Source organism: Meleagris gallopavo, chromosome 6 (genome assembly GCF_905368555.1).
Source record: "Meleagris gallopavo chromosome 6, MGAL_WU_HG_1.1, whole genome shotgun sequence".
Lineage (NCBI taxonomy): Eukaryota > Metazoa > Chordata > Aves > Galliformes > Phasianidae > Meleagris > Meleagris gallopavo.
Window position 1 is genome coordinate 30,494,025 of NC_139409.1, and position 16,569 is coordinate 30,510,593.

Genomic DNA, 16,569 nt, shown 5'->3' on the forward strand with positions numbered 1-16,569 from the left:
CAGGGTGAGAGTCTGAAATGCTCTGATCTCCGTCAGGAGCAGTGCTTTCACAATTAATGATAGAAAATTGCAGCTTTATCACAAATGAAGCCACCAATACTTGCACAAGATCAGTTCACAAATGAATGACTCATGAAAACTACATGCAGTGAGGCAGAGATAACAGGGGAATGCATTTAGAGAGACTGCAGCCACAACTCAGTGGTTGTAGCTGGAGGTGCATGTATACTTGGTCAGTGCAAACTTGCTACTTGGAAAGTCTTTTGTGTTACCTTGCTGAAACCAAGGTCTCACATAACATCATCTAACAGTCATCCTGGCTGGCTAGGGAACTCGTCCCTGGTAGATGATAATTGATTTTAGTAAGTCATGCCTTGATCATTTGTTGTCTGATTATAGTGTACAGCATGTCTTGGCAGGAAACTGCAATTACTGTAGCATACTGCTGGTTATCTTCTCAGAAACACAGACGTGCCAAATCTTCCTACCACAAGCTGCTCTTCTGTACACAGCTCTCCCCTCTGGAAGAACACACATTGAAAGCACAACGCAGACCTGTTTTTCTCAGCATTTTACAAGGAACTGCAGTACAGTTGCCCCATAAGAACCCCGTGTAGGTGGGGAGCCATATGTATTTGTGAACATCCACACTCAGCTGAAAGACTGCAAGCAATGACAAATAGAAATTACTTTTGAAATTGTTTCAGTTAATTATGCTCGCAGTTAAAACTTTACTCTTTAGAATGATATTTATAACAAGTGTTTTAGTCATCCAATTAAACTGTGATTCAGAATACGCAAGCTAAGGAGCCCAAGTTCCCTGCATGTCCAAAGGGAAAGATACAAATACAAGCACATGTCTCAGAGAACCTGAAAAGACACATAGAATCAGACAGACAGTCTGTCTTGGCCTTTATTAGGTTAAGATAACCTAAAGCCATGCTCTAGTTCAGGTTTATCGCTTTCACATAGTTACTTTTGATATAGCAGAGAAACATTAAGGCAGAGCATACCTGCTTGTGAATGTATTGAGAATCATAATGCTGCAACGTGCAATCAGTAGCACGGCTGGAAATTCAGCCCACGCTTCTGCACTTTACTGGCTTGAGATAGGCTTAAGTACGCACTTACGTCCTGCTCAGCAGGGCCTGTAGGAACAGATCTCAGCTGTTATAACAATGGTTTTGACTCTGGCACACATCCATGTGAGGAATTCCAGCTTCTCAGATTTCCTTAGAATATTTCTCGTTTCCTGGAACATTTGGAAGGGTCACAAAATATCTTCCATTTCTCTGCCAACCTGTCTTACAGGGCAAAGAGTTCAGGTGGCTTTGTTTGATTCACTTTTTCCAGCATTTCTCTCAATCAGGCATATGGGATTTAAAACCAGCCAACCAACCAACAAAAAAACCTCTATCATTTATTTTCTGTCTACTGCCCAATGACAACAGTTAAAATATCTGCTTCATGTTCACCCTTTACTGATTTCAGTGGCTACTCTTTCAGCTACTCTTCCAGCTACTCTTCCAGCTGTTTTCCATCATATCCAATGCTGTACAACTTTGGGGCAGCCCTAAAGGCTGCTCTCCAGAGGCACAATGCTGTTGTCTTCTCCTTGTAGCACAGCACTGGATCATGCTGGTGTGAACAAGCAGACTAGGAGCCATCCGAAAGCTGCTGAGATTCCTACTTTATTCCTGCTGCAATGGCTGTGTCTTCCCTTCCCCTACCTTTGTAATTCTCCTGTTTTATTCCAGCACAAGCTTCAGCATAATAAGCTACAGACTGGACAGAATGATATCAGAGGCTTGGTTTTACTTTGTACCAAAGATAGCACAACTCTTTCAGTTTTACATCCCACTGACAAAATTAGGAGCACAACAGTGTGGAGCTGCTTTGCCTTTCTGAGTGTCTGAGCAAGCACTCAGCTCCCAGGTGGTGCGAAACACAATCATCACCTTTTGATAATGATGTTTTCTTTCCGAAAAATTTAATTCTACATCCTCGTTTTCCAAAAAGAAGTTCATATTCTTCTGCTCTTACCTGCTCCACTGATTATAGGATAAGTAGGAAAACACCAGACCAGTCAGCACAGTGTATCTGCTGCAGTTTTCACACTCATTCATGCAAAAGTCTTTGGTCAACACAGGAAAGTTTTCTAATCCCTTCACATACACTTCACAGGCTGTTGGGTTTTTTTTCCCCTCACCTGAAGCTTTATAAGTGAATTGCCAACAAGAATCTGATTTCCCTTATGAATCTTAAGCAGCTGAGCCAGAAAACATTTTGTATCCAAGTCTTGATGAGGAAGAGTTAAAACTTAAGGCCACATTGACAGGCATTTAGAAAAGCATGCCATACTACAATGTCACCTTTCCTTTGCTTGTGAGGTTGAAGTTTCTGTGAAAAATGGGTAACGTATACGTTCATAATGCACCGATGCACTCACAGAACTTATGTACATGGAAGTGTGTTAAATTTTATTCACTCTTACTTGGCTCTTCTTGGCATGTTTGTTTATGTGAGCTTACTCTGTGTAACTCTATATATGTTTGCAGTGCCATCACAGATCTTTCTCAGCGGTGTCTCTAAATCATTCAGCAGACTACCCATTACTGCCCCTTTGAAGTGTCCACAGAATATTTAAAGACACTGCCTTTTATACATGCATTAAGCTGGATTATGTTACTGGGTCCAATTAATCTTCCATCATAAGCAACTTTTTTAAAAGATTCTCTATTTCAAAGCTTTATACAAAATCGTAAGAAGAGAGGTACTAAGTTAAAAACAGCTGAGCTCCCATGGCACAGGCAGTCCATCAGCTGAATCACAATAATTGACCATGAGCATGTTCTTAGCATGCCCCAATTGCAGGGTAAAATGTGTTAGTTTAAACCACCATGAAGGTGCCCGCACTCTCCAGTAGTCAATAGGCTGCAATGTGGCTATTGCAGTACTTACCACATCTTAGGGCAGGCTTAACTGTTCCATTGGTGTAACTTGGAATCTTCCACCGGTACATGCCAGTCCATAAAGAGACACTGTTCAAAACTGAAATTAGGCTAAAGAGAAAGAGCAGGAATCAAGAACTGCTTCTCAATGTTACTTCAAGCAATAGGGCGTGACATATTTCCGCCACCACCCTGGGCTGGTCCAAATGGTGAAATTTCACCCTGTCATGAATTGTGAGTCTTAGGAGCATGTAGTTCTCCTCAGATCTCAGCAGATTCCTAGAATTTTAATGCAGCCTAAAACAGGAAATTAACATTTCAGAAGATCTCAATGAAACACTATTTTTCACTTTTTGCTTTTACAGTTTTACAATTATTTCATTTTGGCTACAGATACTGTTTATCAAACAGACAGGTTATGATTTTATATTACAGTAATGCTGCTACTATTGTTTTTCCTAGCCTTCATCAATACAGACCTAAACAATATTTTTTATTCATTTAGTGAACCAATTTATTTGACACTAATGAGAAAAGCTACCCAATTTTGATGAAACAAGCAGTCAGGTGATGTTTTTCAACCTGATCAAAAGCTACAGCAAAATCAAAAGGATCCTACGAAAAGATTTGATTTGAAAAAAGGATGTACTGCAGCAGGGGAAATGTCTCCTTCCTTAGCCAAACAGTGAAGCTATATATAGTGAGTAGTAACAGTGTTTATAGCAGTTAATAGCTACAAATACACATACAACAATACAGGTCTTATCCCTGTAGGAATCCACAGTGGTATACTTTTACTGGTCTTGGCTTCAGTTCCTTCTCTTTAGGTCTTAGTCTTTCTCACACTCCACTTCCTCAAAGTTGTCTTGCAACCCAAAGGAGATTTAAACAAAAAAAATAAACTTCCATTGCTCTTTAAAAAACAGCTATTTTTCAAGGAGTCTCAAAGTGGAAAACAGTGTGAATAATCAGAATTTGATCATTACTCAGAGAGCTGGTTACCATCTGCAAGTCCTGAATATTCTGCTCCAAGTTATCTCCATTGCAGAGGAAAAGAGCAGTAGTAGAATTTACTCATAGTTCTGAATTTGCAGAAATGAAAGAGAAATCTCACCTCTGACAATGACGAAAACATCAGACCATGGCTGACTGAAAAAAAAAAAAAAAAAAAAAAAAAAAAAAAACAAGTACAACAGATCTTTGAACACTCTGTGCATATGTGGATGTTGTTCAGATTGAGTTTTGACATGGATTCCCACAGTATCCTTGTATCCAAACTGAGAATTTACAAGCTGGCAAGGTAGAATACAAATGATGGATGTGAAGCTGGACCATTGGGTTCAAAAGACAGCATTCAACAGCCAGTCTAACAGGCATCTGGTTATGAATAGCAATATGAATGCTGGCATTATTAAGCATCTTCATCAGCAGTCTGGATGGTGGGATGAAGCACATCCAAGAAGCACACAGATCAAACCAATATTGTTAACACATTGAAGGAAACATTTTTTCTTCTTGGTGCTTGTGATGCCACTATACACGCTTTAACATCCCTCAGTACAGGAATGAGCTCAAAAACTGAAGGGAATTCAAAGGAAAGACACTGAGGCAGTTGGGGATTGAAGTACTTGCTCAACAAGGAGCGGGAGCTGGGCTCATTCAGCCCAGAGGTAATCTGGCTTCATGGAGATCTAAGAGCAATCTGCCAGGGTCTCTGGGGGATTATATAGAAAATGAGGTAACTTCTTTTCAGAGATGCACAGTGAAGGGACAAGAGCAACAGGCACGAGCTTTGGCAAGGGAAATTTTGACTGAATGAAAGAAAAACAATTTCACTGTAAAGATGGTTAAGCAATGGATAAGATTGTACATGAAAAATAAAAAGCTATCTCCATAGAGACACTCAAGAATTAATTAGAGAATGCTGTAAACAACCTGATGTAACTTTGAAGCTAGCCCTGTTCTGAACAGGGGATCAGACCAGGAAACTTTCAGAAGTCTCTTTCAACATCTCTGTGACTCTTAATTTATAAAGTAAAACTAAATTCTACTCTGACATGCTTCACATGAATGTATAAAGAAAGGAAAATGAAAGCCTTAAGATGTAACTTTTTAATTCATACAATCAAGTTAAATGAAATCATTTATGATTTAACGTAGAAGTACTACACAAGTCTTTAATCATGCAAATGTCAACTGTGTTTTCCTTCTATACAGGTTCATAAGCTATGCTTATCAACATGGTATCTGATCAGATCCTCGTATTGCTGCTCTGAGCAGCATAACATCTGGCATGTAGTTTGTTTCATGGTTACTGGCATTCTCTTCTATCTGCTTAGATCTCGACTCCTTTTGTTAGGGACATTCACATAAACAGGATGTTTCTCTTTCTGCCTGTACTGATATCACATTGATGTGAGTTCTCCTGCAATAGCCATTTTTAGCAAGGTAACATTAAAGGCCGTGATTACCAGCAAACAAAATCAAACCTGCATTCAAAATGACAAAATAAAATGGAATCTTGTCCAGCTCCTGCTGAAAAAACTGATCTCTGTCTCCACTTTGTCTGATAGCAGCAAATGTAATTTGCACAGCTGTTCTTCGGGGACTTATACAAAGGCTTCAGGCTCTGGGAAGACCTAACCTTTGTTTCTTTCTAGTTTGATTCTATCTCATTTTTATAAGGTCATAAATCAAGGCTGGAGAGAGGGAAAATATATTTAGGCTTTTGAATGCAAAATGAGTAAGAAAAAAAGCTGTCATTTAAAGCAAATTCCTTCTCTCCCCCTCTCCTTTTTCCTTCCAAGTGCAAGCTCCCTGCTGTACAAATCAAAAGTATGCGCTGAGATGGTTCCTAAATCTTTTATGAAATGGGTCCTTCACTTGCACTTCAATGGAGCTTGCTGTGCATTAAAATTTCTTTTAATGGCAGAAGGAAATAATTCTACAATTACAGTTCTGTGCTTCCTGCCACACCTGATATTTGGGCTGAATGTGGGACAAATGAATTATAGAAATTATGGAAGGTTAAAAGAAATGGTTTTAGTGCCCTTTCTGCTATATTCTTATGGACTACGAGACCTGGAGGTCTCTAGTCATGGTGGGAAGTAAGCCAGCAAGGGTGGGCAAAGTCAGCATTGTCAGGCTGCTCAGGGACCCAGCTGTGTACCAAAATTCCCCCAGAGAGTGAGCACAAGTGCCACTGGAAAGGCATGACCACCCTCCTTGGATGAGCACCTCCTAAAGTGCCCTCAATCCACTGGTGTGCTCTCATGGCTCAAGGACGTGCAGGGAATTTGACATGAAGTACCCTATGGACATGTATCAATTTCCCCAGCCATGGACAAGCAGATTCTCTGACATCAGGCATGTTCCTTCCTGTTACTCAGCCCTCTTGCCATTTGTAACCTGTACAAAAGCTCCCCACTAACCACAAGGCAGAGGACATACAAGTACTACTACTCTGTTTCCCCAAATCTTCCCTCTTGCACAATATCCTCTATCCCGTAGGAGACACCTCTGCAGTTCCTTGCTCTTGTGCAGACAACTGAGGGCTGAAATAATTGATTCCTTCTTTTCTTAAGTTGTTGACATTCATACAGACCAGGCAAGACTAACTCAGATCAATGCAGCTCACAAGGGTATGTGCTCTCAAATGTACTCAGCATCAGTCTTCAAAGCAACCCCCTCAAGCCCAAAAACAACTAAAAAGAAGGCTTCAAAGGAGCTGTCTACCCCCCTCCACAACATAATGTCCCATGCTCACTATAAACAATGGTAAGAGAAAAATCTGCCCTAACAAGATTCAAGGAAGACCTTGAAGTAAACTCAGCTGGATTCCCTAGGAAGAGCAGATTCTTTTACCATGGAAGAGAGATTTTTTTTCTTAATAGTAGGCATCTTTAATAATACACAAGCTGTAGTACCATCATCCAAATATTTGTTTTTATCCATGTGCAGGCAAGTCTGACACTGTTCAACAGTCAGCTCTTGCTTTACTGTACACTTCCAGTGTGAAATCCTTCCCTATAGGTTTTTCAGTTTTATAAATACGTATGCTACCTCAAATACACCCTTCTACTTACTGTTCAGTTACAAACTCCAATTACAAACTTGTGGGCAGGGTAGAGAAAAACCCTAATTTCCTTGTACTCTAACTCAAGATAGTTTAGTGTTTCGGTGATTACTTTGTTTTTACTTGGCATCAGATATGAGATATAAATTGAGCTTATAATAATTCTTCATCATTGCTTTTTGCATCTATCTGCCAGTGACTTTATTAAAACTTGAAAAATTAATACCACCTTTCTTTTCATGTATGTTGTTTTCCCCTTGCAGTGCCTTCAGTCTAAATCAGAAGTCATTGTGTTTAATCAGTTTTTTAACTACAAGTTTAAGAAAAGAGAACTAGATGTGCGAACAACGATAAAAGTATTTTCAATATCATGTTACAGTTTGCTACATTTCTTCCTGTGCTGCGTTGGTACATTCTGTATCCTATTTTATTTCAGCCCGTTTCTTGGAGTTTCTTGGAGAAGCAATTGGTGCATTATATCAGGACTAGATGTTCTTGTGAAGACTTGCACGTAAGTACGCAGCTAAGAACAAAGTTCATTCATGCTTTCTAGGTGCTCCTGAAATGAAGTATTAGTTTTGCTACTGATAGTATCAGGAGTTTTGTAATGCCAGAAAAGATGTTTTCTTTCTCCATCTATATTGTTTGGAATACCATAACAAGAAAAGCCTTTGGGAATGGCACTGAGTATCTTGAATTACATCTGTTTTAATCTTGTTACCTAGTCACTGCCAAATCACTGAAATCTCGCTTCCTTCTCTGAAAAATAACAAAGAACCTCCACACCATTTTTGGAGGCTTGATGCCACAACCATTCTTATTTTCTCATGCTGATTTACCCCAAACTCTGTCTGCACAGCCGAGTAGTGACTGCTGTATATACAAACTGATAGATGAATAGCTCTGCCACATATCTTTTGATTTCCTTATCTGCCAGATTAAGGGCTCTCTATCTGGAATGTCTTTTCCTATAATCTTGTTCAGTAAAACACTTTTATGTTCTAACTTCAAAAGACAACAAAATGTATCTTCTAATCTGCAGTGACTGGCAGATGGCCAATACCAAGTACCTACCATTCCGAGTGATGTTTTTCGATGCTTCATTGATGCCATTCTCTTTTTAATGTTAGAAGACTCAAGCTTGCTGAGTGTGGTTTCTTAGTCAGAAATCATATTCTGTTGTCTCTGCACTCACTGTCCATTCTCATCTTCACACAATTGCTGCTTTATTAAGTAAAGCATTTAGAAAATTCCTCCCAAAATCCTTATACCGACTGCTTCTCAAAAATTAAATGCTAACAGAACAGTTTCTTTCCCATCACTAGAGGAATATCAAGTAGAAGTTGTTTTTCTATTTTACATTTTTTTAATCTTCTCCCTGCAAAATTGCATCTGATAGACACCATAGTGATGTAGGTGATATAAGAGCTAAAGAAGAATTAGAAAAGCACAATATGGGATAGCACGTTGCTCATCTTAGTGAGGGTAGGCAAGAGATCGTGGGAAGGCCACATGAAAGAGGAAGAGAAGGAAGAGAATTTTGGGGGGGGTCTATTCCTTACCTGGTCTTGCAAATTCCTGCTGCTGGGGCCATACTCTTCAGATCAGAACCTATAGCTTCACCTGGAACAGAATCATGTTAGGAGACAACAGAAAAGCTGAGCTGATACTGTGTCAAGTAAATCACGGGAGAAGATTCACATATTCAAAACTACTGTTTTACCTCACAGAGGGAAATGAATAGTGCAGCACTGGCATTCATAGACTTACGCTCATGTTCTGTTAGCTCAGTTTTAATTACAAGCAGACAAGTCAGGAGCATGCACAAAAATTAAAATCTTCATTGCAGAGGTTGGAGTGCAACTGTTCCAGCAGCAATCACTAACAAGAGACACCGCTATTGGAAAGACAATGCCTTTCCAAAGATGCAGGAGCCAAGAACCCAACAGCATATCTCACAATGAGAATATGGGCACAGAGGAACTTGGATATTTCTTCAGAACAAGGACAAACACCACTCCAGAAAGAAGGTGTTTGAGAAAGAGGTGAGATTGCTGAAATCTGACAGTCTACAGAACCAAGCCACACAGTTCGCTTACAAGAACTGGCATTTGTTGCTACATACTCACTCACACAACAGCTCTATCATTGTGTATGCACTGCTTTACTATCTCACACTGTGCATATTTTTCAGTATGTACTACAGCTTTTGGCTAATGAAATCCTGGCAGACGCAGATGTAATTCTTCTGAAACGTAGAGCTTTATCCATTGAGAATATTTCCCTTGGCATCTGTATTGCATGTTACAGGCTCTGATGGAGGGAGTGGGTAGAGGAAAAGCCACAGCTTAACGGAACATTATTAAGATGATAAAAATATATTTTACAGTTATATTGCAATGTACATTTAATAAAGAACTTGGTGGGATTTCTTTGACAGAAGAACTGCACTACCATCAAAAGAAAATCTCCTTCCAACACGCTGTGGTTGCTGAAAATAAATAACCCATCTCACTTCCAGCATTTGACATACTGCCAATCTTGAAGAGTTATGTTATCCCCAGTGTTGTATTTTTAAAATATTTTTTCAAAATTCCATTGCCATCACACTGTCAGTGTTCACAGTTCATAGAAGCACAGAACTGTGGAGGTTGGACTGGACTTCAGGAGGCCCCTGAAGGCCTCTGAAGCAGGACAACATCCTGCTGAAGTTTCTTGTAGTTTTGCCCCATCAGATCCTGAAAACTTCCAAAGGCACAGATTCCATTGCAATTCACCCTTCCCTGTGCAATTCACATCTTCAGCTATAAATGTTTTCAGTTTTTCTCTTAAAAAAAAAAAAAAAAAAATTACTCAAAGAAAATCTTTCACGTTCTAGGCAGCACATAAGATTTTTCTCCTGATTCACTGACATGGTTTCAATAGACCTGACAAGTGACAACCAGTCTGGAGGAAATTCCAGGAGCAGTTATATAAATGTCTGAAAACAGACATGTTTAGAGAGGGAATGTTGATGCTGAGACATGGTTGTGTTGCTACAGGCATTGCTAGGCATCAGCTAGACAGCACAACAGTCGTAACTCTCCTCTGATCAACTTCTGGTCAGTTCTAGTTGGATGACACATACATTTAATTATCTTCATGTCAAAGAAAAGAGAGAATTAATTACACCTAAAACCACAGTTTTAATTTTAAACCGATTTATACACTGTAGTTTTCCCCATTCAAAATATAACCTCCAAAAAGCTTATTATCAAATATATTTTTCATATCAGGCAGTGCAATCCCTTCCTCCTTCTGTTATGAAGGAACAGATCGTTCAAGACGAGAGGCTAGGCTGTGCTAAAGGCAGCTAAAATTACAGCCAGTTCCCAAAATAGATGTCAAAAACTCAGCAGGCTCCTCTTCCCTCCATGACTACCCACACTGTGGGAACTGTTCCATCAGCTCATTACACAGTACTTCTCCCACTTCCCCAGGTCCAGAGAGGAGACCTTGCCTTCTGCTCCCACATTCCCTAGTTTAACATTAGAATTTAAATTTGGAGAGCATCTGCAAAATCAGGTAGTTAATTTGCATAGAAATAAGAAATAACATTGGCTGCTTTTTTATTTCCAGGCCACTGCACGCTGAGGAGAAACTCAGGTCTACATAGGGAAGCAGTTTTTGAACCACTGATGTGTGAGCAAGGATGTAATGGAATTGAGATTTCCACCTTCAGCAGATGGCAGCTGAAAAGCTCCTGCATTCATCCGGTCTGGCAGTAAACAGAGGCTCTCCTCATCCTTCAGAGGACACAATTTGTGTTGACATAGTCCTCCACAAACGTACTCCCTCTCTCCACTTTCAGTAGCTCGGCAGGGTTGAAATCATACCCCATGTCCATAGAATCAGAGTCATCTAGGCCAGCAAAGACCTTCAGAATTGTCAAGTCCAGCCATCCACCTAACCTACCAAATTCCTTCACTAAACCACATCCTTTATTTCCACATCCATGTCTTAAATATCTCCAGAGAAGACGATTCTACCACTTTCTGGGCAGACCAGTCAAGTGCTCGACCACCCTCTGTGAAGATATTCTTCCTAATTTCCAATCTAAACTTCATCTGGTGCAACTTGAAACCATTTCCTCACACTTTATTATTTGTCATCTGATGAAAGACACCAGCACTCTCCTTTTCCTAGGTAATCGAGACCTTATGGCTTCTACAAATGTTTCTCCGTAATACTAAACATCTTCAGTGTGAAACACCACACAGACTACTGCAGTTGGGCTTTCAACTGTGGTCTCAAGTTATAGCTTTATGCCTGGTCCTAAGCAGTCACCTGGTTGGCAAAAACAGGCATGCATGCAGTCAGCCAGATAGCAGAACTTGTGAAAGAGCTTTCTCCTTTGCACCCCCTCCAAGTCTTTTGCTAGCATCACATGGCTTGCTCCAAGGAGAAAGCTGGGAGCACATGCTGGCCTCTCGGGCTGAAGAAAGTATGTCCTGTGGGTGCTAAAACCCAGCAAACCCATCTGCACCAACAGCTTATTGCCAGGGGGTGTGCCCAATTCCCATTGTGCTGGGAGAAAGTCCCTCTCTCTCCTTTATCCATTTCAGGATGTTATTAGAGCATCAATCCCAAGGCCACCCACACCCAAGCTTTCTCTCACAGCTCTCTACAAAACCACAGTTATGAAGTAATCAGGACAGTTCGGCAATCAGCACCTTGTTATAATCTTTCCTCTTTGATAACTGGTGGGGAATAAATCACTGACTGGAGCTTGCTACGGATATGCTACATAATTCAGATAATATCTCTAAAAAAAAAAAAGATGAGAAGTACAGAATAATCAGGGATTCTGCAGCTAGCAGACAAAGGCATTTTCTCTGCCATAGAAAATGTCATATTTTCCTGAGTATTTCCCATGCAATTTTACCTTAATTCAAATGTAAACACAGAGTCCAGAACACAAGAGTTCTCTAGAGGTTCTGTGAGTTTTCAACATGACTAAACAGAGGTTTAAACAAAATTGGAAGCAAAATATAAACTTTCTGGCTCCCAGTGTATACAACCTTACATTTGAGTCAGACAAGATGAAGGAGAGAGTAATGTGACTAGGAGAAAGGCCATATAAAGTTTCATCTTTTAACATAATCTAAATGGAAAAATCTGGTATAGAGATTAAAATAGCAAAAGAGCAACCTCAAAGCACTTATTGATAATAATAAGTTTAGCTTAGAAAAGGGTTCTTATGCTCCAAATATTTTTGCTGATGAATGAATGCCTTCAAGCATTTGTTTTGACTTTCTCCATCACTACTTAAGAGAAGCCTCAATAGACATCGGATCAAACCACAGAGGATCTGCATCAGTGTTTAGGAAAATACTAAATATTGTTTGTAATGTCTGAAGGTGAGCATTAACAATTCCTTTCCAGCTATTGCCAGCATCTATTGGAGCTTGACACAGACACGTTCACATTTAAATTCCAATTCAGTAGGGTCAGAAATCTGTCAGGAGAGCTCTCTGCTCAAAGTATGCTACCTATTGCTGCTCATTTTTGGAGCATGCCTTGATTTTAAAAAGCTAATAAATGTATTCTTACTTCAATTTTTAACTGCTTCACTCTGCAATTTATTTCATCGCTCCCCTAAAAGGGCTGATGAGAGTGACAGCTCATTATTATTTTTTATCATCCTTTTAGCGATAATAGCATTAGAATTCATCACCTTGAGAAGACACAGGGCTATTCAAGTTACAGGAACTTATGTTTAAGGTTATAATTTTTCTTTGAAGCCCAATGTCCTGAGACTTCAAAAAGAATTTTCCTCTGCAGTAAGGAAGGGTTGGGATAGAGGAAGAAAAAAGATAGCTGTAGCGTTGCAAGTTAAGGTATCCAATCTCACAGTATAAAAATTGCTTGGAATCTGTGCTTGAATTTATCTGAGCATTTACAGAAGCCAGACTCTCTACTCTCGAAAGTTTAGTAACTGCAATTTGCAAATGACTACAGATGAGTCTTAGATCACCAACCATATTTCTTACTGTCATTGTACTTTGTTGCACGCTGCTAGAGACAAGCCAATTGAGATGTTACAAAGCAACTTGATAAGACTTTCTGCTCCCTGGGCTCTCTGCTCTTATTCCCATCAGCTGACTAATGAACAAGCAGGACAACCTCAAATCAGCCTCCAATTAGCCTAGTTAATTAGTTCCGGTAAAATACAACTCAAACCTGTTCACTACTGTAGCGATAAAAGAAAAAAGGTAATTTTGTTTCCCACTCCTCGATCCCCCAGTTAAAACTGAGCTCATCTCTTGGTGTTTGCACACCCTGTAGCCTGCCAACATTCACACCCCCAGGGAAGTTTAACAGAATCAAGGAAATGGGGAGATCCATAGGCATGAAATAGGCAGCAAGCATCCAAAGGGATGATTCTCCTTTACATCTAAAGCACATACATGTGCCTGTAGCTCACCTATTAGCTGTTTGATTCTAATTCCTTTGGATGTAGAGTCTATTGTTCTGATAATGTCTTTACCAAAACCAAGCCTTTCTTTTCTTTTCTTCTACATTAAATGTAGATTGAAAGTTCTTAAAAATTAAATGTTTTAAGTCTAGCTTTCATTCATTTCTCAGTAGTCAAGGTGGATGGACCTGTGACCATCCCAGGATTTAGTCACACCCCAAACTTCACCCAAAGACCCTGAGTGGCACCTGGGCAGAGCACCAGCAGGAACAGCAAAGGCTGCTGTATGCAGAGGAGGCAGCAAAGGCAGTCGGTACTACCCATGGAAGAGGAGCAATGGGAGGAAGCCTGGGAGATGTATTGTTCAGGTCAGACCAGACCAGATGGGTGGGTAAGTGGATGCAGACAAGAGTGTCAGGCAGGAGGTTGCCTGGTTATTTGCAGATAGCGATGACGCCTTCAGAAATGCTGGGGAAGTTCACAGAGCATGAGCTCGCTCCCAACTGCTCTCGTATCCTTTGTGCTCTATGCTGCAGCCCAGTGAGGTCATTCCCCCTTCCTCCTTCCTCTCTCCTTTTGTGGTGAAGTGACATCTTTGGCTCCAAACCGGATAAGGACAGAGCAGGCAGGCGTTAACTTCCTTCCCAAGGCAGGTCAGCTCCCTGTCACGGAGTGCAAGACTGGGGCTGCCTTGAGACTTTTCAAGGCCTTTGGCATAGAGATGAGGAAGGACCCACAGCTCTCTCAGTGGAGCAGCTACAATGTTTCTGCTAAGCAGTTAGGCAATTTTCATGCCCACAGTGCAACCCTGCAAAAAAGAGAAGGGTGTGCTCATCAGGGAAACACTGTCCTCTGATTGGTGGCTGTGGTTTGAAGGGCAGGAGGCACAGCTTTCCAACAAACATGAATGAAGCAGTGTCTTTCAAATATTCATGTAGAAATCTCAGTCCTAACACATCTTGAGCAAGAAGCATTTATGGCAGAATAAATGGCAGCTAGTTGGACTAGCAGGTATGGAGGTTAGGCCAGCAGAAATGGGTAGGTGACTTTAGGCATGTCCAACCTACACCTCGCAGGCTGCATGCAGCCTGGCACAGCTAATAACGCTGCCTGCCCTGCACCAACATGGCAGCGGCTCTTTCCCACCAAGCAGCCCAGCCCCAGGCACAAAACCAGCACACAGAAGGGCTATCTAACTCTGTTTGGAAGTAAAACGGAATTACAAACAGTGGAGGCATAGAGGCCCTAGTATGAATGTATTTGATCTGTGGATTCACTCCTACCACACACACACCCTAAACTGGACACATCTTTCCCTCTTTGCCTCTACTTCTTTACTGCCTTGAAAACATGTATAGACCATCTTGGGAACCTGGCAGCGGAGCAGTTTAAAAGCCAAATGTATGATAGAGTAAGCAGAAAATTCTGGTGCATGTGACTGTTAACTGACATTTAGTCAGCAAAAATTCATTGTTAAACAAGCAAAAAGGAGTAGGGATTAGGGAAAGAAATTAAGACCTGCTGCATCCTGTCAACTTGGGCACTAAGTCACTGAGGGCAAACGCTAAAGCCATGAAATAAAAACACAACTGTTCAAGTCAAAACAAGACCTGACAATACATTTCGTGTATCAGAGAATTGCTCTAGAGATTTCATTACATGTGAGGCCAGGGGAAATAAGCATAAACAGTAATCAGCTAATATACTTTCAGAGGATGTGACGCTGCATGTGTCCAAAAACACTTATAATCAATCTCCCCCACATTACACATTTATAAGGCCTCTAAAAGGCTTAGCAGTTTCATTATGAAAAAAAAACCTTTCTTTTATAACTATAAATCGTGAGATGTGTCAGTGGCACTTCAGCCTTATAAACCAACCCTTAACTGCCAAATGAACAGGATCCCAGCTGATCTGATGTGCCATTTAACTTGTCTGGTGAAAACTTCCCATCCATCTTGCTCTCAAGTAGCTTGGAGGAGACTGCTGATAACTGCAGCTACAAACAGAAAAAAGCTCTCCCCAAAGCAGGAAGGCATGGATGGGGATTTTCCAAGCTGAGCAGATCTGTGTGCAGGAAAAACCAAACACTTCAAGCCTGGGCAGCACCAAACAGGGACAAAAACCCAGCCTGGAACAAAAGCTAGGCTAATTCAAGCCAAATTTCAAGCAGCCAAGATGCCAAGCTAACATACCTGACATACTGCAGCAAACTGATCTGACCTGAGATACCATAACTTTTCACAGGACCAATGTTTTTCTTAGTGGCACCCTTTTTTTTTTTTTTTCTTTTTTTTTTTTCCTTATTTCTGTAAGGATTCGCAGAATTTTCAACCCCATTTAAATGTAAATTTCCACTGCTAGCATACTGTATTTTGCCACTTAACACTGTACAGCACAAGGCTGGTTCTCTAGCATGTTATTACAAGCAAACCCTACGGCACTGTAGGAGAAAAGCAGTAATCAATAAAGCACTACTATATGTGGTGCTCAAAACAAAATGCAGTATTCTTTTGAGAGCAGCTTTGAGAACAGACATCATCTGTGAGCATGCTGGTATTCCGACCTCATTAAGTAAAAGCACTACTGGATTAATTAGTTAATGTCTGCTAAGCCCTCTGAAGTAATATGGTACTGTGTGTATCAGTGCCAGCTGTTATTTATTTCAGAGGTAGTGGGGGCATATTCTGCATTTGACTGTGCCATTACAGTCCCCTTTGGCTTGAACCATGAGATCTGAATAAAGGAGAGGTGCAAGATCAGAACAGAATTTGGTCCCTAAACTTTAAAAGCACTGCTTTTACCATCTGCCTCAGACATCAAATTCTACCCCTTATCAGACAAAATAAAAATTTCTGATACAAATAAGAGGTGTATTACATCCAAAAAAACAGTTCTCCCTTGTTTACTATTTTCTCACAAGCCATAAAACAATACAGTATACTCAGAAAGAGGAAAGCTTAGCAGCTCCAAGAAGCACGGAACATGAAAATGGCAGAAGTGCTACGTAGCAGAGGTATGGACAACAGGGGAGCTATTACTCTATGAAAAAAGCATAACCAACTACATCAACTCTAAGTAGTTCT

General features: G+C 40.5%; 1 long non-coding RNA gene across 1 annotated transcript in view; it reads right to left on the reverse strand.

The window, feature by feature from the left end:
- LOC116216750 (uncharacterized) overlaps positions 1–16,569 on the reverse strand; it is a 41,502-nt gene that overhangs the window by 8,702 nt on the left and 16,231 nt on the right. The window contains exons 2-3 of the long non-coding RNA XR_014883880.1: positions 8,589–8,649; positions 2,962–3,062 (exon numbers count right to left, since the gene is read on the reverse strand). This is a non-coding gene — a long non-coding RNA (uncharacterized LOC116216750). The remainder of the gene's footprint in view (positions 1–2,961; positions 3,063–8,588; positions 8,650–16,569) is intronic.